Raw genomic sequence first — 22273 nt, forward strand, 5'->3', positions numbered from 1 at the left:
CTACAAATTAAGTACACACGTATTATCTTGGGAAAATGATTTAACTACTTGGTGGCTCAGTTTCGTCATGTGGAAAATGAGAATAATTGTAGCAACGTAATAGAGTTGATGTGAGTTAATTATGTAAAGTTTAAAACAATGGCATAGAGAAAGTGCTCAATAGATGTTAGCTATTATTATTAAACAGGTAGAATTATTAGTGACAACAAAATTCTTATCAAAATGTCACATCTAGGGGCTCCTGGGTGGCTCAGTCGGTTGAGTGTCTGTCTGACTCTTGGTTTCGGCTTGGGTTGTGATCTTGTGGTTGTGGGATCCACCCTTGTGTTGGGCTCTGAGCTTGGCTTGGAGTCTGCTTCAGATTCTCACTCCCTCTCCCTCCTGCTCTCTCTCTCAAATAAATAAATAAAATCTTTGGAAAAAAAATCATATCTAAAATAGTATTTTAATGACATTGCCCAGCCATCTATTAATAGCAATTAATCCTGTGTGGAAAGCTCTGTCTGCGTGATCTTATATGTCTCTTCTGCAAACAGCAAAGTTCAGTGGGAAAACACACACATTGATAGACCTGAACTGGAATCTTGTCAGTTTGTCAGATTACAAGCCATGTAATCTTACAAAGATTGCATAACCCACTTCAGTCTCAGTTAACTCACTTGTGAATTGGGAGTTTTGTAGTTGTCTGGGTCAATTAACCTAAGTGACTAGGTATGCAAGGCGCTCAGTAGAGAAAGAGGCAAAGAAGATAGGTGATAAAGGAGTGACTGTTACTATCATTGACTAGTAGATGAAAAATAATTTGCTTACAGATGATAGATGTTCCATTCTAAGTCGTTGCTTCAAATAATTCATTAAAAAATTTTTTTCTGGTTTGTTTTCTGTCTTTTGATCCTTAAACAGTGTTTAACCTGCTGGATGTCTCAAAAAATGTTGGGGAACGTAGACAAGAGATTTCTGCGGTGGGATTTTTTTATTTCTTTTAGACTGTGAGTGTGGAGGCTAGACTTTGAGGACAAAAGGGTTGACAGGCCTAACTGGTCTGTGATGCTCCCAACAGAAAGCCTTAGAGTCACTGCCTAACACCACCAGAGGGCGTGCGAAGACCACACAAGACTGAATTTGATGGCTCCACCTCTGCGAAGTCCAGCTCTGGCGTAGGGGTGCACTCTCTACAGGGGGTCCGGTAATCATGAATCCTGACTTGTTCTCTCTCTGCATTCTCCCTTTAGGTACTGTGGGGCTAGGAGATTCCAGGCTGTGTGAATCGCCTCGCTCCCTCAGCTGCTGCATCCCCTTTGTGCAGAGCTCCCTCCCCAAGGACTGGCGGGTGCTTTAGCCCAGCAGAACCACGTAAACCCTGTACTCCACGACAAGCACACGTAACAAACCACAGATGAGAAAATCTTCCACATCTGGTGCTTTGAGGAGCTGCCAGTCGGCTGGGCTCCACTCTCTTTCTTCAGCTGTTTCCTCTGCCTTCACGCTTCGTGCTCAGCCTTCTCCTATTTTTTCTCACCTCCCTTTTCCTTGCCAACGTGGATTAGCCACGCGAAACCAGGGCTCCTGAGCGTCGGCTGCCTCTGGGCAGTAATAATCAGAGCTTCCTGCTGGTCCATTGAACCTGCCGCTCCACAAACATACTGACACACACACACACACACACACACACACACGTGTGCACACACCCAGCTGCACCAGCTGTTCCCCACATGGTGGGGGTCTGAGTGGGAAGAGACCATCTGGGACAGTGGCCCTGGAAGGGAGCTCTGAGGCCTGCCCTCAGCACGAGTTGCCAGTCTGTATCATATGCATGTTTCCTCCTGTGCTGTGAAGGGATGATGTCCTTGCGAATCGCATTTTCCTTGACCTGGAAAGTCTCTTTTGAGTGAATCAAAGTTTTCCTCAGGCATTGGGAGAACAAGAAAAGAAACTCCACATCCTACACCGGACAGTATGTGAGAAAACGCCCAACTTTCAGAAAGCCCAGCTCTTCACCAACAAAGGCTCAGCAGTAAGATTCTTCGGGGCTGTGTGGTGATTTTTGTGGGAGGGGGCCTGGGTGAGCAGACTAAGTATATTGGAGTATGGCTTTTTTTTAAGCATACGGGAAAAACATCTTGAAAATACCCTTGTAAAGGGGTTTACCAAGCAGTTCCTTGGACTTTACAATATTGTGAAGTCCCCAGGGCAGCCTTCTGTCCCCTATCTGCTTCCTTCCTTTCCCATCGAGGAAGGCAAGACGCACCACAGTTGTCACCCCTTTTCTCCTTTCCCTTTGCTCTGCTCTGTTAATTGCTTTTACCGTGATCTGTCTCTGAAGTTCTGGTAGGTAGGAAGAGAGGCCTATAGATAGCCAAGTGCCAATCCGCTCCGTGTGCTCAGGCCACAGCTTCTGATGTGACCCCAGAAAATAGTATCTCTTACGCTTCACTAGAAAAAATCTAGGCTCTTCATCGGTTTACCCCAGCTAATAACCTCAGCTTTCCTTCAACTGATACAGGGTCTGCATTTATTAAAGTGGTAGAGTCAAGAGAATGTGAAATTGAGAAAGAAGCTTAAAGATCACCCATCTGTGAATAAGACCCTTACTTTACAGAAGTGGAAGATGAGGCCAGAGAAAAGAGATGACTTGTCCAAGGTCACACAGTGGATTAGTAGAAGATTCTGGGCTGAAATTTAGTCATCCTGGCTATCAATTGAAGAAATCCTCCTGCTCACTCTCAGTTAAAAGGGTTGGGTAGGAACTGTTATTTTTTTCTAAAGGTAATAAAGCCTGCATGTCTCCGTTTGTGAATTTTGGTGAGGATATAAGCTCCTGAAAGCAGGTACAATGTTTTTGACATTTATAGCAGTGCTAGCTGAATACATGCTTAAAAATGTTTATTGAATGAAGAATGTTTAACAGCCTCCAATTAGTATAGTTCAGCCTCCTCTAGTGGGCAGTACAGAGCCAGAAGCTTTAAAACCTTAGCTCATCTTTGGCCCACTCCGGCTGGTTTTTTTCCAAATCAGGGAAGAAGCTGCTTTTGAACAAAGTATGGCACAAAACTCCTTAATAGTACCAACTTGATCAAGGCACCAGCATAGACTTTTATTAAAATAATCTACATCATCATTAATTCAATGAACATTTATTAAGCGCTTGCCATACACTAGAGACTTATATAGATGTTGGAGATTCAAACAGTAAGACTCTCCTCTTTTCATGTTGCTTATGTCTTTATATATACGTTTACCCTTGAACAACATGGGTTTGAACTGTATGGGTCCACTTGCATGCTGATTTTTTACAGCATAGTACTGTAAATATTTTCTCTTATGATTTTCTTAATAACATTTTCTTTTTATTGTAAGAATACAGTATATAATACGTATAACATACAAAATATATGTTAAATGACTTTATGTCATTGGTAAGACTTCCAGTTAACAGGAGGCTATTAAGGGTTTTTTTTGGGGGGGGTCAAAAGTTACATGAATATTTTTGACTATATGGGGTCAGCACCCCTAACCCCTGTGTTGTTCAAAGGTCAACTATATAGTGAAGGCACTGACTTTATACATTAAAGATAATAGACTGTGATAAGTGCTTTGTGAGATATATGAGTCATAGGTTATGAAGAGGGATTAACAACACTGCCTGCAAAGTCTGCAGGCTTCATGAACCTGGTTTCCCTGAAGGTGCGTTTCGTACTTGTGAAAGTTCACAGAATATTCAGGAAATGGTGTCTCCCTCTAGATGGAGTATGGAGTGAGTACTAGGGTATAGAGGCAGGAAGGCAGCCTTTGACCTCAAAGTTACAGTACAAAAGGCTTGAAATTGCATGCTAAGAAAGTCAGGGTGAACACTGTAAACAAGGTCAGGAGAATCCCCTCTTTTATATCTTTTCGGTAACTTCCAGCAATGTCAAACACGGACTTGAAAATCACAGTAAAGTTTCTTTCCTCTCCCCCACTCTATTTGACCCTGTAGTCTGCTCATATGGACACGAGTGTTGTTGGAGCAGCCTAAAAGCATTGGAGACTGCTTAGGAGCACTTTAATAGGTGAAAAAACAATAAGGGATTAAACCAGGGACATTTCAGTGGCAAGAGACACTTCAGTGGCCTCAAGTGTCCAGAGGCAAGGACAGATGGGAAGATCTCAGGGATAGCGTAGGAAATGTTACTCCATGTCCCCTTCAGTCTATACTATTATGTCATCTCAAATAGTACTTGATAGGTGAGGCTTTCCCTCATTCACCCTGGCAAATGGTATATGTGGGGGCTGTGCCCTAAACTACCAAATGCACACGTTCATTTGTGTGCCCGTTTAACGTCCAGCTTTAATATTTTTCATCTCTGTGTTCCTTTAGCATTTCAGCAATCCACAAAAAGGTGTGCTGGAGGGTTACTGAATGAGTAGAAAATAGATTCAGAAATGACTGGATTATAGGCCATCTGGCAGCAAAAGCACTACTATTAAAGGTCCAACGATAACAAGATATTACACTGATTACCATTCGACCTAACCATTCACAGCATTAAGAAAAAAAATTTTTTTTTATTAAGCTGGCAAGCTCCCCATCCCACAAGTAGCCACAGAGCCTAGAGTACTGGCTTCAAAATAATTTTTTTTTCTTAGCTGATTTTAACGAGCATCTATGTGCAAGGGAGTGTTCTAAGAAGACGTTAGTCCAGAACATAGGAGGTATCTGTTTCCATAAGAGCTGACAGCAAACCCAATTCAAGTCTCTAAATCCCAATCGCTAGCCGACGCGCCGGAATCAAAGTGTTGACGCTTGAATTTCCTGGCGGAGGCGCCAGTGCGTTGCGATGGGTCGATTGCTTTTGCCTGGCGGAAGTCTATCAGGCGAGGACCGCGAACGCGGGGACTGCGGGCAGGCGAGAAGTGTGTGACGTCTTCGTCGCCCGGGAGCTTGGGCAGCTGAGATTCGGGAGGCCACGCTGGTCCTGTTGGGGCGACCAACTGAGTCGGAGAGTTCTGTCCTGTTCGCACACGCGCTGATGCGAGTCCCCTTGTCGGTGATGGAGTTGGAGAGGTGAGAGCAGAGAGACCTGAGAAGTGTGAGGGCGAGGTTCTGGAAGGGGCGGGGTCGTGATGCGGGGAATCTGGGATTCGCCGGGCGGAAGGCAGGGACCGTCGCGCTGCAGGAATGGCCGGTGGATTGGGAGTCTTCAGGCAGTTCTCTTCGAGGGTGACCCTTGCAGGAGGTAACAAAATGATCACACGTCAGAGCCAGAGTCTAACCCAAGTGTGGGTAGTTACAGAGCCTGCAGATCGCGGTCTCTGGGACGAAATGTTACTTAGTCGTGCGATTTTCGGCATCTCCATGCGTCAGTTTCCTAGTTTGTAAAATGGACTTAATTCGCATTTCACGTAGTTGACCTAAGGGTATATAAAGAGTTCAGCACAATGTTTGCCAAATGGTGGGGACCCCCAGAGTGGTTTACCGCTGCGTTACTCTGTGTTCTTACAGCTCTTTTTACGTACCTTAGTATATTACTGCACACATGATACTCGTGTTCTCTGCGTGTGTTCCCTTCTACACTGAGTGCCCGGAGAGTGAGGACTTTGTTCCATTGCTCAAGAGAGTGCAAGTTGACTTTGGTGTAACAGTGGAAGGATTAGGTCTTGGAAACTGTTAGACCTCAGTTGGAATCCAGACAACTCCTTTGATTTGCTTTAGTGGCCTTGGGCAGGTTGTTTGCTTTTGCAATCCTCAGTCTGGTCCATAAACACAATAATTTGGATAAAGCTTTGGACTGGGAGGTAGGCCTTCCAATCTGAGTTAAGTCCAATTATATTAATGAGGCCATGGGCGAAGCACTTAATTGTAAATACAAAATGGTCTATGTTTGGGGGGGATTATAAAATTTATCTTTGGCGGCCTGTGAAATATACTAATTGCCCTTTTGGCACAGTTGGAGTCAGGCAGAGAAAATATTGGATTCAGCGCTCTTAAACCCAGCAAAATTACTGAAATGAACTCAAGTAATGCATCCTGTTTCCTTGTAGCAATGTTATTAAAAGCAGTGTATTGTTATATATATATCCCATAATTACTATAACATCTTCAAGGTGGATTATGTCTTCTGATAAATATTAGTAACAGGGATACACTAAGTAATTTTCTCCTCAGATAATGCTCTTGAAAAAATAATTTGATGCTTCAGCTTCTCTATCTGTTCCTTCCATTTCCCTTGCTGATATAGTATCAGTGACTCACTACTTTCTAAATCTAATGTTTTTTTCATCTTTATCCACCCTGACCGTTCTGTAGTATATGCTACCAGTGCTGACTTCCTGCTCTTTGAAAACCACGTTGTTGTTGTAAACCCATTGTTCTTGCTTTCTTCTCCACCCTGCGCCTCCTCTTCTTCCTCCTCCTCCTTTTTTGTTAGGTTGCAGTCCTTTCTCATTTTCCTTCATGATTTTTTTTTGGTCTGCACATTAATTGCTATTTTTCAGTACTGCCTCCTACATACTTCTAATTCTGCATGTTCAAAACCACACTTGACTTCTTTTTCAAGCTTTGTTCTTCATTCTACAACATAATATATAATATTCACCTATATACATGTTCACCTTCCTCAGCCCCACTACCAGAATTCACTAAGATCTTGGTTTGTTTCTTAAATGTCTCTATTCTATCACCTAATAATTTTTTCCACTACTTCGCTTTAGTCCTCAGTTATGTCTTAGATTCCTACTCATATTCTCATATTTCCTACTCATTGGGCAGGAATTGTGAATGCCCTGGGACTAGGGTTATCTTGAGGCTTCTTCATGCACATATTTAGCTTCTAGCCTGGAATGGCTGTCATGGTATCTACTCAGGGCCCCTCCGTGTGGCCCCTCCATGCTTCTCATAGCACAGAACACTCTCCTAAGGGACTGTCCTGAAAGAGAATATCTGCAGACCGAGTTCCAAGTGAACCAGGTAGAAACTATTTCTTCTACTACTACTGCTGCTGCTATTCTTTCTTTCTTCTTCTTACCTATCTATCTAGACTTGGAAGTAACCCACATTCATTATTGCTGCATTCTGTTAGTTACATGCAAACCATTAAGGCCAGCGGAGCCCAGATTCAAGGAGAGGAGGATTAGACTCCATCTCTTGATGGCAGAACGGCAGGGTCACCCGGCATGAGAGAATGTGGGATGGAAGATATCTTCAGAAAATATCATCTGTCAGATATATGTAATACACATGTGTATATCTGTATGTATACTTGTATATATACACAGCAGTAGTTTTTTCCCCCAAAGAACAACAATATTAGTAAATTAGCCTAAACTTGTTTTCTGTTATTTTGAGGTAATTAGTGTATATCAGCGTTGCTTCCTTCTTTCCTCCCTGTTACTTTAAGCGTAGTATACATGGCTGCTGTACACAAAAACATATCTTTAGACCAGGTAACCACTGTGCAGGCAAAATGACAGTTGCCACTTTAAATACTTGGAATGGTGGATCCACGCAGCTCTTTACCTTTAGTAAGTCAACCTTCATAAAGAGGAAAGTGGTGGGGCTTCTCAGCCTTCATCACTAATCACAGAGTAGAGAAGAGGGTGTTCTTTCTCCCTGTAATTTCGATGTGATACATGTAATTTCAATTTACTGGGGTTTCGCTAGAGCCCATTAGCATATTACCAATCCTTTTTTATAGGGCCTTATTTCCAGGATTTCAACGAATAACCACTCGCATGTGCTTTTCACCATTGGAGGGACATTCCTGTCACGTGCTTGAAATTATATTGATAGGTAGTCAGGTGCAATTTTGAATTTAACATAAGGACTGGAATTGCTGTGTCGGTCTCCTAATGTGGGCCGTAGGGCCAGAGAGAGAAAGGTGCCTCAGTCTGGTTAACCTCAGTTTGCTATAACATGGTTAGGGTAAGAGAAGGTTTAAGCATTTTGTTTACTTATGAGGTAATCCTACTTGTCACTGGCAGTTACAGCTCTAGACATACGTGTCTCTCAGTATCCTCTCGGCACACAGTGCTTCCCAGACTCTGTCCCACTTCCACATTTTTTGGTAAGACCTATGTGTCATTTTACTATCGGTATTAGTTTTCTACTGTTGTGTAACAAATTACCGTAGACTTAGTGACTTAAAACAACAGACTTATTATTTTACAGTTCTGGATGTCAGAAGTCTGACAACAGTGTCACTGGGCTAAGATCGGGGTGTTCTCAGGGCTGCACTCCTTTCTGGAGGCTCTTGGGGAAAATCTGTTTTCTTGCCTTTTCCTGCTTCTAGAGGCCGTCTCTGTTCCTTGGCTTGTGGCCTCTTCTTCCATCCGCAAAGCAAGCAGTGGAGGGTTGCGCCCTTCTCATATCTCATCACATCCTTCTGACCTTTTCTTCTGCTTCCCTTTCCCACTTTTAAGGACCTTGGTGACTCCATTGTGATCGCCTGGATAATCTTCCTATTTTAAGGGAAACTGTTAGCTACCTTAATTCTGTCTGCAACCTTAATTCCTTTTTGCTCTGTAAGATAATATATTCAGTTTCCAGTGATTAGAATGTGGACATCTTTGGGAGTGGTGGGGATTATACTGCTTACCACAAGGAGATTTTTATTATTTTGGAGAAGTCCTGTCTGAGTATGACAGGAAAAATGTATAAATATCTCACAAATAACAATCATCATTATCATAATCTTCCATTAAAAAATAAGTCATCTTAAATATGTTTGAAAAGCAAATGATAAGCTTATGCAGCTCACTAAAATGGTTAAGTAATGATATAAAACTAAGAAGGCCATGCATTGCATGGAGCACTGGGTGTTATACACAAACAATGAATCATGGAACGCTACATCAAAAACTAATGATGGACTGTATGGTGACTAACATAACATAATACAATTTTTAAGAAATTAAATAATTTTAAATGGGTATCCCTTTGACCTAACATTTCCACCTCTGTGAAGTCAATGTTCAGATGTTCTTTACCATGTTATTTGTAATTTTGAAGAAAAGAAAAAAGAGGTAGTTTATATGTCTAAAAGAAAGCTTTGAAATTTATGTATTTATATCTGTGTGTTAGAATGATATCCATTGCTTTAAAAATGTGGAGGGCTTATCGTTCTGGCCAAGATGGAGTATAAGTATCCCCTGTACTCCCTCTTAACAACTGAAATCCCTGGACATAATACAATAAACAAGTAGAGGAAGACTCTAAACAGGGGAAAGAAGATGACAGACTGCCTAGGAATCTCATAAAATGCAGTTAAGAAATGAGATGAAGTAGTCACCTGGCTTTGGGATATTGCATACAGATCTTTTGGTAAATAGCAAAATGTATTTTTTTTTTTTTAAAAGTCCTTCATGGTGAAGTCAGACCTTCCTAGGCCTCTACAGAGTTACCCTTACTTTTGGAATTGATGCCCTGTGGGCAGGATGGCTGATGACAGTCCCTTAGGAGTCCCCTGCTTCTGAAGAAACAGTCTTATAAAAGCTATATGTAAGTAGGTGAGAAATATCATTTTATTAACAGATCTCTGGTTCTTCTTGAAAGGCATTGACATGGAAGTTGTTGGGACCCTTGGCTCACATAGCAGCTTCTGAGGAAATCCTTTTGAAAAGCAGTGAAATTTATTTGCTCAGAGCATGATGACAGAAAAGGAATTTGGGGATTCCGGAAAAGAGGAGTATGTGAAACGGATCACGGTCTTCTCCAGCAGGGCATGCCAGGGCGAAGAAGAGGGGTGGGGTGATCACAGTGGGATCGATCTTTCTGGATCATTTTATTCTTTTGTATCATCTGCTTAGTCTTTGGAAATGTAATAATTCACTATGGAATGACCCCGGAAATCAAGAAACCTACTCTCCAGTTTTATAAGATTTCTACTTCAATTTTTGAAATACTGAAAATAGATTGAATTTCCTTATCAATTCCTTTACAAAACCAGTTTTCTGCAAAACATCATGTCCTTGTTGGGCCTTCCCTTCCTCAGTTTCCCCCCCTCTTTACTTCCATCCCTTTTCCTGTGGGTCTTCTATTCGGCAGCAACAATACCACTGCTTTACCAAGGAGCAGATGTGGTGTCAGTGCCCAGGAGCCAGTGTTGGTGGTATCCATCATACAGGCTGCTATGTCTGGGCCTGTCAGCAGCAGTGGCCATATCTACCCTGGACCATCTGTGGAGCTAGGTGTGCTCTGGCTTCATGGTTATTATGCTTGACTCTCTAGCTTTCCTGGATTGTGTGAACAGCTTAGATCACTTAGAATCTGTTTCATACTTGAAAGCAATAACCTAGACTGATATAAACATTTATGAAGCATCTGCTTGCTGACAGGATCTGGTGCTGCAGAAATGACCAAGACACAGTCCTTTCCCTTAAGGAATTTGCAGTGGAGTTGGGGCAAACTGACAACTGAAGAAATAACTACAAGACCCCTAGTATCAATAGTGATATACCAGGTGATTCAGATCAAACTCTAAGAAAACCAGAGAATCTAAATAAGATTTACAATAAAAAAAATCTACTTGAAGGCATAAAAGATATAACAAGATAGAGAATAATTATCAGGCTGAGAATGGAGAGAAGAAAGGAATCTAGAGAGCTGAGCATGAAATTTGGTGTTGTTTTTCCCCAGAGAGTGTTTCTGCCATAGGCTGAATGTTTGTATCTCCCCCCAGATTCATGTTGAAACATAATCCTCATGATGGGATCAGTGCCCATCATGGGACCAGATGATTAGGTCATGACAATGGAACCCTATTGAATGGGATTAGTGCCCTTATAAAAGAGGCCCCACAGAGCTCTGTCACCTTTCCTGCCATGTGAGGTTACAGCCAGAAAACTGAACAAGGAAGTGGGCTCTTAGACTGAATTTCTTCGCACCTTGGTCTCGGACTTCAGCTTCCAAAACTGTGAGAAATAAATGTCTGTTGCATGTAAGCCAGCCAGGGTATGGTATCCTGTTATAGCAGCCTGAATGGACCAAGTCAGTTTCTAATTTTAGAAATGGTAGCTGAGGTGCTAAGAGATTATGCAGTACTTATGACATTGTTGGAGGTATAAGAATAAAAAAATTTGGATCCAGGGCCCACCAAAAGGGGTACCTAGTAAACTATTATGGCTTTGGATTGGACAGTCGGAGAGCTTTACTGACTCATTCCAGAGTCCATTCACCTTGAAAATAGGTTGGCAGTTCCTTAAAATGTTAAACATAGAGTTGCCATATGACCTAGCAATTCATATACCTGAGAGAAATTAAAACATATATCCACATAGAAACTTTAACACAGATATTCATAGTAGTAGTATTTATAATAACTAAAAGTGGAAATAATCCAAAGTACATAAGCTGATGAATGGATAGACAAGTGGTCTATCTATACAATGGAATATTATTCAGCAATAAACAGGAATGCAGTACTGATGCGTGCTACAACATGGATGAACCTTGAAAACATTTTGCTAAATGAAAAAATTCAGGTACAAAATGTCATGTATTGTATGATTTTTTTTTTGTATGGAATCTCTAGAAAATGCAAAGCCATGGAGACCAAAAGTAGATGAGTGGTTGCCTAGGGTTGGACAGAGAATAGAGAGTGAGTACTAATTGGTATGATGTTTCTTTTTGGAGTGATGAGAATGTTCTAAATTTAGATAGTGGTAAGGGTTACAGGGCTCTATGAATATACTAAAATCTCTTGAATTGTATACTATAAACAGGTGAATTTTATGGTATGTGAAGTATGTCTCAGCAGCTCTATTTAAAAAAAAAACCCAAAACACATTATCTCAGTCCCTGAATTTGGATCAAGGTATTTTGGATTGCTGTTGCCTCTAGGCACTGGCAGGAAAAAAAGTGAAATTCTCTCTAGAGAATTAAAACACAGTCTTAGGCCACAAATTAATTCTGTAAATGTAATATTAAACAGAATTTTAAAAGATATAACCAGGCACACAAAGAGACAAAATAACATGAATAAGAACCAGCAGAAACAACAAATACGAGGTTCATGAGGACTCAAGCTATTGAAGTTACCAGCCAGAGACTTAGAAAACTGCTTAATAGATGTAAGATGATAAAAGACAAGATTTTTAATTTTGGCAAAGAACTGGAAACTATGAAAGACACAGTAAATTTGAAAAAGAACCAAAAGATATTATAATATGAAAAGTATAACAAATATTTAAAAGTCGTTAGGTAAAATAATAAGAAACAAAGCACAACTGAACAAAAAATTACCAAACTGAAAGAAAGTTCTGGAAAAAAAATATCCAGAATAAAACATGGACACAAGAAATGATGAAAAATAGTGATGAGAAGGTAAAATACAAAGAAGATACCATGAGAAGGTCTAACCTTCATATAATTGAAGTCCTAGAAAGCAGGTATGAAATGAAGGGGGCAGAAGCAACATTTGAACAAACTAATGGTTGAGAATTTGCCAAATCTCATGAAAGATATCAAGCTGCAAATTCAAGAATTGTTACAGACTACATGTAGAATAGTAATAGCAATAATAGTAATAACTGCACATTATAAAAAACTTGCTGAAAACCAATGAAAAGGAAAATAACTATAAAAACAGCAATGGGTGGGTGCCTGGGTAGCTCAGGCGGTTAAGCATTTGCCTTCGGCTCAGGTCATGATCTCAGGGTCCTGGGATGGAGCTCCACATAGGGCTCCCGCTCAGTGGGGAGTCTGCTTCTCTCTCTCTCCTCCCAGTGCCTAGAGGCAACAGCAATCCAAAATACCTTGATCCAAATTCAGGGACTTCCCCCACCCCCAACTTGTGCTCTCTCTGTCTCTCTCTCAAATAAAGCTTAAAAAAAAATAGAAACAGTGAGGGGGAGTATCTTTATTGTCTAGCATACTAATAGTAGTAAAAATGGAGGGGAAATTTCTTATTCTGATGCAAGTTTATCTATAAAAAGCCTGCAAAATATGTCAGGCTTAATGGTGAAATGTTGAAGTCGTTCCCTTTGAGATTAGATCAAGGATTCCCACGCTATGCCCATAATTACCACTTATATTCAACAATGTACTGGAAGTCCTAGCCAATCTAGTAAGGCAAGAAAATGAAAATAATTGGTGACAGATTGGGAAGAATATTTAAAACGTCATTATTTGAATGTAATTGTGTGAAAAATCCAAAAAGCTCCACAGGTGAGTTTTTAGAATTAAATAGTTTAACAAGTTTGCAATTTAAGATCCATAGACAAGAATCGATTGTATTTCTATAAAGCAAGGTAACAAATTGAACGTTAATTTTAGAAACAATACCATTTATAATATTTTGCATATTGCAACCCAATATTTTGCATAAAAGGTATTAAAGAATTCTTCACAGAAAATTAGAAAATTAAAAAAAAATTAGAAAATATTATTGAGGTTAAAAGTGACCTACAATAAACGTAATGATATATATATACCAGTTCATGGATTATAGGATTCAAAATCATACAGATGTCATCTCAATCCAGCATGATCTATAAATGTAATACACTCCAGTCACAATTCCAACAACTATTTTGTGAAATTTGAGAAGATGATTCTAAAGTTTATGTTGGAAAATTCAAAGGGCCAAGATTTGCCCAAGACAGGCTAAGGTGTATGTGCAAGGATAAATGAATAGACAAGGTAAAACCTAAAGATTAAAGAGAAAAAGACCCATACATCTCAATACCTGATTTATGAAGAAAAAACTAAAAACGTAGAGGTAAAGGAAGATTCAGGTATATTGTGCTAGGACAAAGAAATATGCACATGCCCCAAAAAATGGAGTCTTGATTCTTATCCCATACCACATAAAATCAGTGTTCTATTAGCTATACATCTCCATATAAGAGATTTGTAAAATTTTAGGTAATATTAGATAATATATTAATTCAGAGCAGAAAAATAATAATTAAATGGGATATAAAGTAATTCCCTGTAAAGGAAAAAACCTTTTTAAAAGATGTATTTATTTGAGAGTGGGATGGTGGGGCAGAGAGAGCCTTAAGCCACTCAGCACAGCCCGACACAGGCCTCAATCTCACAACCCTGAGCTCATGACCTGAGCTGAAACTAAGGGTTGGACGCTTGACTGACTGCACCCCCCAGATGCCCCTAAAGGAAGATATTGATAAATTGGACAATATTAAAATGAAGAACTTAGGTTCATCAAAAGATAACATTAAGAAAGAGAAAAGACAAGCTTTAAACTAGGAGGACTTTATTGCCACATATACAGTCAATAAAGGGCTTGTGTCCAGAATATAAAATGAACTTCTTATGAATCAAAAATAAAAGGACAAAGGCTTCACAAAGGAAGATATCCAAATTGCCAATACCAATGTGAAAAGGGCCCAGCCTCATAAAACAGAGAAAGAAATAGAAATTAGGGGTGCCTGGGTGGCTCAGTTGGTTAAGCGACTGCCTTTGGCTCAGGTCATGATCCCAGGGTCCTGGGATGGAGCCCCAGGTCGGGCTCCCTGCTCGGCGGGGAGTCTGCTTCTCCCTCTGCCCCCGCCTGCTACTCCGCCTGCTTGCGTGTGTGCGCGCGCACTCCCACTCTCTCTGTCAAATAAATAAAATCTTAAAAAAAAAATACAAATTGAAACCACAGTGAGATACCACTGCACATCTAGCAGAATGGCTAAAATATTTTTACAAAGAAGAAAATAGTAGGAATTGACAACAGTGTGGAATAACTAGAAATCTCATATGCTGCTGGTGGGGTATAAATTGGCACAGTTAATTTGGAAACAGAAATATGTGCCTGTGCATCAAGATACATGCATAAGATTGTTCATAGCCACATAATAGCATAATTCATAGCAGTAAAAAACTAAAATCAACCAAAAAGTCCGTTGTCAGTAGAAGGAGAAACATGTGAGAAATGGTGAGGATGCTGACTGAGGCAGGGTAGAGACAGAGAACAGAGAGGGGGAGAGAGAGGGATTTGAAGAGGAAACTAACCAGATAGGATGACACATTAGAAGGGGCAGTGAGGAAGAGGGAGAAACCTCAGTGAGTGAGGTCCCAAGATCTCTGAGTTGTGCCGGTTGCCAGTAGGGGGGACGTAGAAGAACGGGTTGATCTTTTGTTCACTAACGAACATTACTGAGCACCATTTATATCCTAAGCAATCTGCTAGAATCTCGAAATACAAATGTGCGTGAGAGTGCAGTCAGCTGAGTCTTTATTTGCGCTTTACAATAGCCCTTTGAATCCAGACAGTCATTTACATTTGACAGATGGGCTTTTGTGGCTCCTAAGTGTCCTTGTAGTTAAGGGTGAATCTGGGACTCAACTCAAGCCTTTTTGCTTCAGCGCTTTTGCTTCAGCCGAATGAGGTGAGATGTGGGCGGGAACAGTGTGTGAGGCCTCAAGAAGCACCTTTCCCCACCCCAGAGGTACAAGCAACAACCAGACTCAAAGCACATGAACAAGCTGTGGCTGAGCCAGGTTTACAGGGTGACCAGCCAGCTCTCCTATTCCATGGGCTTCCGTAGCAACAGTCAGCATCAACTTCTTTTACTGCTCCTCCTGGCCTGGTTCATTCAAGCCTTGACTCAAGTATTTCCCATGTATTATTTGGATGGCTACTAAGTGGTGGGCACTGAGCAACTTATCAGAACTGCCACACACAGAGACACAAACCCAGACACATTCTGTGGCCTCAGGGAACTCTCAAAACTCTCAACCTTGTAGATTAAGACAGACCTATAAGCCAGTGAAGGAAATGGAGGGTTTGGGGGCTTTGAGAGATACAAGGGCATGGCATTGGGAGCACAGAGGAGGAAGTGGTCAATTCTGTTGGGATTTAATCTTAAAAAGCGGTAGTGTTGCTTTTAGGACAATTGAGCAGATATTCAGGAAAGATAATAGCTCTAAGCTACAAAGCCAGCAGTCTGTTGTGTTTGAGGAAACTTTTTGAGATCTTGCTGTTCACGTGGGTATATTAGTAAGCAGCTGATTAGATTGATATATAAGGCAAAATCAATATCTGTCCTTAAGAAGGTGGCAATATGAAGAGAATAGAAGACAAATGAGTATATGCTTCAAAGGAAGCTAGGTAAAAATCAGAGTAAAAACAAAACCCATACAGGTTTTATCCTGAATGGCATCATACATAAATCAAGGGGAAAAAAGTTTTTCAAGAAGAGAATGTTCAGCTGTATCAGATGCTTGAGACTTTATGTGAGAAGAGACTTAGAGGACTGGTTATTGAGTTTGGTCACGTGAAAGTCATTTCAGAGGAGGAGTGGGGGAAAAGCTGAATTGGAATGGATTGAAGAGAGAATGGGAAGTAAGGAAGGGAGAACAGGTAATGTGGAAAACTTCCAAGAAGTAATTTTGCAGTTAAGGGAGGTAGAGAATGGAGTGGTAACTAGAGAGAAGACTAAATTGGTTAAGGTCATATAATGGAGAACGTTTTTCACATTGTCAGTGGAGACCCTTGAAGATTTCAGATTCATAAAATTCATTGAATGTGTAGGGTGGAAGGAGCAGTAACAACTTGGAAACTTGGAGAGGACGAAGTTGTTAGACCAGTAAGCAGATAGTCCAGGAATGAAGGGATAGGGATGTGAACCTGGGTGGTGGCCACCAGGATGGAAATTAACAAACAGAATGAGAGAATTTTATTTTAAGATTTTTATTTAAGAGGGACAGAGGGAGATGGACAGGCGGACTCTGCGCTGAGCGTGGAGCCCAACACAGGGCTTGATGCAGGGTTCGATCTCATGACCCTGAGATCATGACCTAAGCGGAAACCAAGAGTCGGGCACTTAACCAACGGAGTCGCCCAGGCTCCCCATAAATAAGGGCCATTTTAGAAGAATAGTGATCTTTGCTGAAAGATTTTGAGCAAAATGCCCAAGTCACTTACTTAGAGACAAAAGTATGGAGCTGAAAGGAATCTGAAAGGAATCTAATCTTATAGAAAAGGAAAGTAACACCTAAGAAAGGAGTTAAAGCATACATCTTACATGGAAAGAAATTATATCAAATGTACCCACATATATTTATGTATTTATGCATTGAGAACATAACATGTACCTGAGGACACCCTGGTTAGGGGTCGTGGGTAAGATCGTCTGAGCAGTTTGCTGCTTGGTCTTCAGCCCCATCCAGCAAATGGTAGGACCTTCGGCTTTCCTCATTCATGTCTCTCCCGGGCTCCCAAAAGGACAGGGCCATGGTACACATTAACAGTTTTGGACGACATCATTTTAGACTGCTGGGCTCATGGGGCGTTTGCTCTGCACTTCTGTTCTGTGGTCATCTTGAGTCTGTCTCCTCTCACCCGCTCCTCTGCACATCTGTGGTCCTCAGTCGGCCAACTCTCCCAACACCCCTGTTGTGGTGGAGCTGGCTTCTTGTCCTCCACCTCTGGTTATGATTTGGGCACTGCTCTCCATATTGCTGCCACTGGAGCCAGGTTGGCTCCTAGCTGCTGCTAAGACCTTGGACAAATTCCATAACTTCTCTGTGCTTTCGATACCCACTTGGAAAATGGTAAAAATATTACCACTTACCTTAGAGGTTTGCCTTGAGTATTATTAAATAAATTAATTACTGTAAAACACTTAAATACATTAGTATTTAGAGAACTGAGAATACCACTTGGTACATAAGAAATATTTTTACAATATTATAATTATACTCACCTGATACTATGGATCAAACTAAATGTTGCACTCAGTGTGTGTGTATGTGTGTGTGTGTGTGTGTGTGTAGAATGCTTTACTAAAGATTGGGGGAATGGAGGAATTTGCATTTCATTTGTGTCAATAACTTACAATTTCAGGGTATACTGTTCCAAAAGTTTCTCAAACCAGTTTAAATTTACTGTTCTCTCTTCTCTACTCCTCCCACATTTTTCATCTTTATGAATGCAGAGAAATTGAGCTGTTTTTTCACCTTTAGCTCTACTGACTGTGCTCTCAGGGTCTTATCATTCACCCCCAACCTGTTTATTAAGAATTTTCTTAAACACATGGGTATTTCCTTCTTCTGTGAGCATTTATCATGCAGTAGATACAGTTTCTAATGGTTCTTATGTATTCTTTAATATTGAAGTATGTTGAAAGCAGTCCGATGAATTATTTTATCATTTGAGCCATTAGTCTGGCTGTAGGTTTTCAGTAAATCCAAATTTTCACACCGTAGACTGCGGAAGTAATACAAGAAACTGTGAGTCCCTAAAGAGCATAGCTTAAATCTTTTTCATCTTTATGCCTGCAGCAGTACCCAGTAGGTGTCTCAAAAATTGATGTACACTTATAATTCATTGTCTCTATCTTTTCAGTAGGAATGAAATACTTAGATAGTGGAAGGTTGCAGAGTTTCTTCACTACCATGGTGATAAAGCAAATGAGTCCTTTGGACTCAGCTCAGGTACCAGAGACCCAGCTGATATTTATACTACTGCATAATCCCAGGAACTTTTAAACATCTTCAGCAATTCTCATTCTTTTCATTCCACAGGACTTGATATCTAACTTTATGTTACTGCAATAATTTTTCTTGATATTAAGTTTCTTCTGTGGAATAGTTAAGAATTTAAATTTTCTACCAAGTTCAACAGTATGACCATTGTTATTCCTCTAGTGGTATATTCCTGGGAGAAGAACGGGAGAAGTATCTAAAAGGGAGAAGTAACATTCTTCTTTCTGCAGACATAGTACTTCCGACATGGCAGACATCCCTTTTGTTTCCTTATACAGTTTTGTTTAAAAGATTTTTGTAATAAAGAGTATGACTCTATTTTTTGATGTTTAACTGACATCTTGTAAGCCTCATCTCTCCCTGTGGGCCGTCAGTGCCACATCTGGGCAAGCTGATAAGAAAGCCTGAGTGATCTTTCCTTTGTGCCTGTGGGCCTTCAAACCATGCATGGGAACCCTCGCTCTAATCACCCCTCCCTAGTCACCATGAAAACCTCAAGCCGGTCTCTCCCTGCTCTCCCAAGCCATGTTAGGGCCTGCTTGGGAGCTCCCCCCTTTCCCCAGGAAGCCTTATTATATGATCAGTAAATCTTTTCATACCTTGCTGGTGTCTTTGTGCACATTTAAATCAGATTTGACTAGGAGTCCATCCGGACCCTACAATATAGGTGCAACAATTTTACTAAATGTTTAATGCATACAAAATAATGTTTATATGTTTAAAGTATAAAAGGAGCAGTTTTAAAAAGTTGTAGACCTATCACCCAACCTAAGAAATAGAACATCGCCACCATATTTGAAGTGCTTTTCCCCGACTTCATGCCTCACCCTGCATAAACCGGTTCCCTACCCCAGCTCATCAAGGCATTTTGGATATTTGATTGTTTATCACTCCCCTTATTTTATTTTTACATTTTAACTGCAGATATACATATTCCTAAGTTATATATTGTCTTGTGTTACATGTTTATTTACTCAGTATGGATGAAATCATGTTCTATAAACTATTTGGGTAGTTTTTCTTGTTGATACTATGCTTGGAAGTTTGGATTCATACAGCTGCATGCATTCATTTTCCCTACTGTATTGTATGTCCATAGTGTGAACAAATCACAAATAATTTATGGATTCTCCCCTTATCATTCGATCTTACATATAATATTGCACATTAAACATTTTTATACATAAGCTCTGGTGAAAATGTGCAAGAGTTTCTCCAGCATGTATGCCTGGGAGTAAAATTTCTGCATCATACAATACCCACAGTTTTAGCCCTATTTGATGATGACAAATTGATTTCCAATTTCATATCTAACTATTTGGATCAACAATTTTTCCAGCACCATTTATCGAAAGGCCCTTAACCCACTGGCCCATGTTATCACTTCTGTCATAAATCAAGTTTGCATATGCATGTGGTCCGAGATCTCTGTTCTGATATATCAGTCTTTTTTTGTCTGTTTCCATACAGGTACAATTGGCCTTATGAAGATAGTTTAGTTATAAGCCTTGAGATCTAATAGAACAAGACTCCCACTTGATTCTTTCTCTTCAGGAATGACCTAACTATTCTCGGGCCTCTGTTTTTCCACAGAAGTTTTGGAAACAGCTTATTGGGTCACCAACCAAGAAAACAAAACAAACACCCCAAACTTCTTAGGCCTTTAACTGGATTGAATGGAATCTATAAATCAATTTGAGGAGAAGTGACATCTTCGCTGTGTTGGGTCTATGTATATATAAACGTAGCATAACTACCCACTTATAGAAGTCTTCTTCAGTGTCCTTCAAGAAAGTATTACAGTTTTCCTCAGGAAGGTCTTACACATTTTTGGTTAGATTTATTCCTAGCTATCTCATTTTTATATACTATTGTAAATGTAAATCTTTTTTTCTTAATTAGGTTTTACATTTTAAAAGCTGTGTTTTGGGGGCGCCTGGGTGGCACAGCGGTTGAGCATCTGCCTTCGGCTCAGGGCGTGATCCCGGTGTTCTGGGTTCGAGCCCCACATCAGGCTCCTCCGCTATGAGCCTGCTTCTTCCTCTCCCACTCCCCCTGCTTGTGTTCCCTCTCTTGCTGGCTGTCTCTATCTCTGTCGAATAAATAAATAAAATCTTAAAAAAAAAAAAAAAAAAAAAAAAAAGCTTAAAAAAAAGCTGTGTTTTGATGGTGTATATAAAAGAACTTGACTTGTCTTGGTTTTGATTCCAAATACAGTAACTGTACAACGTTGTCATTCCAATAATTTATCTGTAAATTATTTTGTTTTTTTCTCTGCATCTCTGAATAATAACAGTTCTGATTCTTCCTTTCCAGTCCTTGTAACTTTTAACTCTTTCTCTTGCCTTTCACTAGCTGGAACCTCCTGTGTTGTGTAGAAATGTCTCGTTCCTTATTGTAAAAGGTTTCAGCATTAAGTAGGTATGTAGGCTGTTCGTAGATGTCCTGCGCTGACTGATGGTGACCCTGGGAGTGCTCCTTGGTTGCCCAACAATGAAGTAACTGGGACTGGGGGTGCTGCTGCTTCAGCTCAGTAGCGGGGGGTAAGCCAAAGCCTACTTCACATAGGACTGGAGGCTTTCCTTCCGTGAGGTGCCCGAGTCCAATTTCCTTAAACTTATCAGTAAAAATGGAAACATATGACCATACAAAGACTTGAACATGAATATTCATGGCAGTATTTTTCACAATAGCTAAAAAAGTGGAAACAACCTAAATGTCCATCAGCTGGTAAATGGGTGAACAAAATATGGTATAGTCATACAATGGACTATTATTTGGCCAAAAACAGGGCTGAAGTGTTGACATATGCTACGACGTGGATGAGTTACAAAGTCATCATACTCAGTGGAAACAGCCGGTACAAAAGAACATACGTGGATCCATTTATGTTAAATATCCAAAAAAGGCAACTCTAAAGAGATAGAAGTAAATAAGTGGCTGCCTAGTGCTGGGAATGAGAATGGAGAATGGCTATAAATGGACATGAGGGTTTTTTAGGGTAATGGAAATGTTCTAAAATCAGGTCGTGATGATGGTTGTACAACTATAAATATAATAAAATTAATTTAATTATACACTTTAAAATGGGTGAATTTTATGGTGTGTAAATTATATCTCAGTGAGGCTGCTTACAAAAACCAAAACAACAATAAAGCAGCTGATGTTCCATGACAGTAATCTGACTGACCGGCGTCTGAACCTAGACCACTTGGTGTCGAGGTCCCGACTGGTTAGTCCCTGCATATGCGGCTGCTCTGATGCTTGCATGGAAGGTAGGGTAGTGAAGGGGCAGGAGATCATCGGAAACACATCACTGAATGGCTGCCATCTACCCAAACTGCAGTGCAGATATCAACTGGCCACAGTCCCTGGCCACCCCAGTACTGAGGTCATGGACTCGAGTGGAGTAGCCGTGGTGGCACAGATGAAGGCTCTGCATGGGCACAGAAGCATGGCCTCCCTCATCAAAGCTGACCTTGCTACTGCTGCTTCCACCCTACGTGTCAACCAGACTCTGATGCCGAGCCCTCTTAGTGTGTGAGTCTTTGAGGAGACCAACCAGTCACTTAGTGGCACTTGATGACATCAGGCCCCTTCCACTGTGAAGGGGCAGCAATTCATTTTGACGTGTTTTCTAAGCGTGCGTTTACTTTTCCTGCCTGTTGATACTTGGTCAGCACCTCTATTCAAGGACTCCCCGAGTATCTGATTTACTGACATGGGATCTCCCACCTACTGTCATTTCAGATCAAGGGACCCACTTTATGAAAAAAGAGGTTCTGCAATGGGTAGATGCCTGTGTGAGTCACTGGTCCTGCTACATCCCACATCATCCATAAGCTGCTAGCCTGACAG

The 22273-nt window shown here is 40.6% G+C and overlaps 1 long non-coding RNA gene across 1 annotated transcript in view; it reads left to right on the plus strand.

The window, feature by feature from the left end:
• The first annotated feature begins 4830 nt into the window (after positions 1–4830).
• LOC121105220 overlaps positions 4831–22273 on the plus strand; it is a 48105-nt gene continuing 30662 nt past the window's right edge. The window contains exon 1 of the long non-coding RNA XR_005837676.1: positions 4831–5044. This is a non-coding gene — a long non-coding RNA (uncharacterized LOC121105220). The remainder of the gene's footprint in view (positions 5045–22273) is intronic.

The sequence above is a fragment of the Ursus maritimus genome, unplaced genomic scaffold, assembly GCF_017311325.1.
Source record: "Ursus maritimus isolate PB19 unplaced genomic scaffold, ASM1731132v1 scaffold_25, whole genome shotgun sequence".
NCBI lineage: Eukaryota > Metazoa > Chordata > Mammalia > Carnivora > Ursidae > Ursus > Ursus maritimus.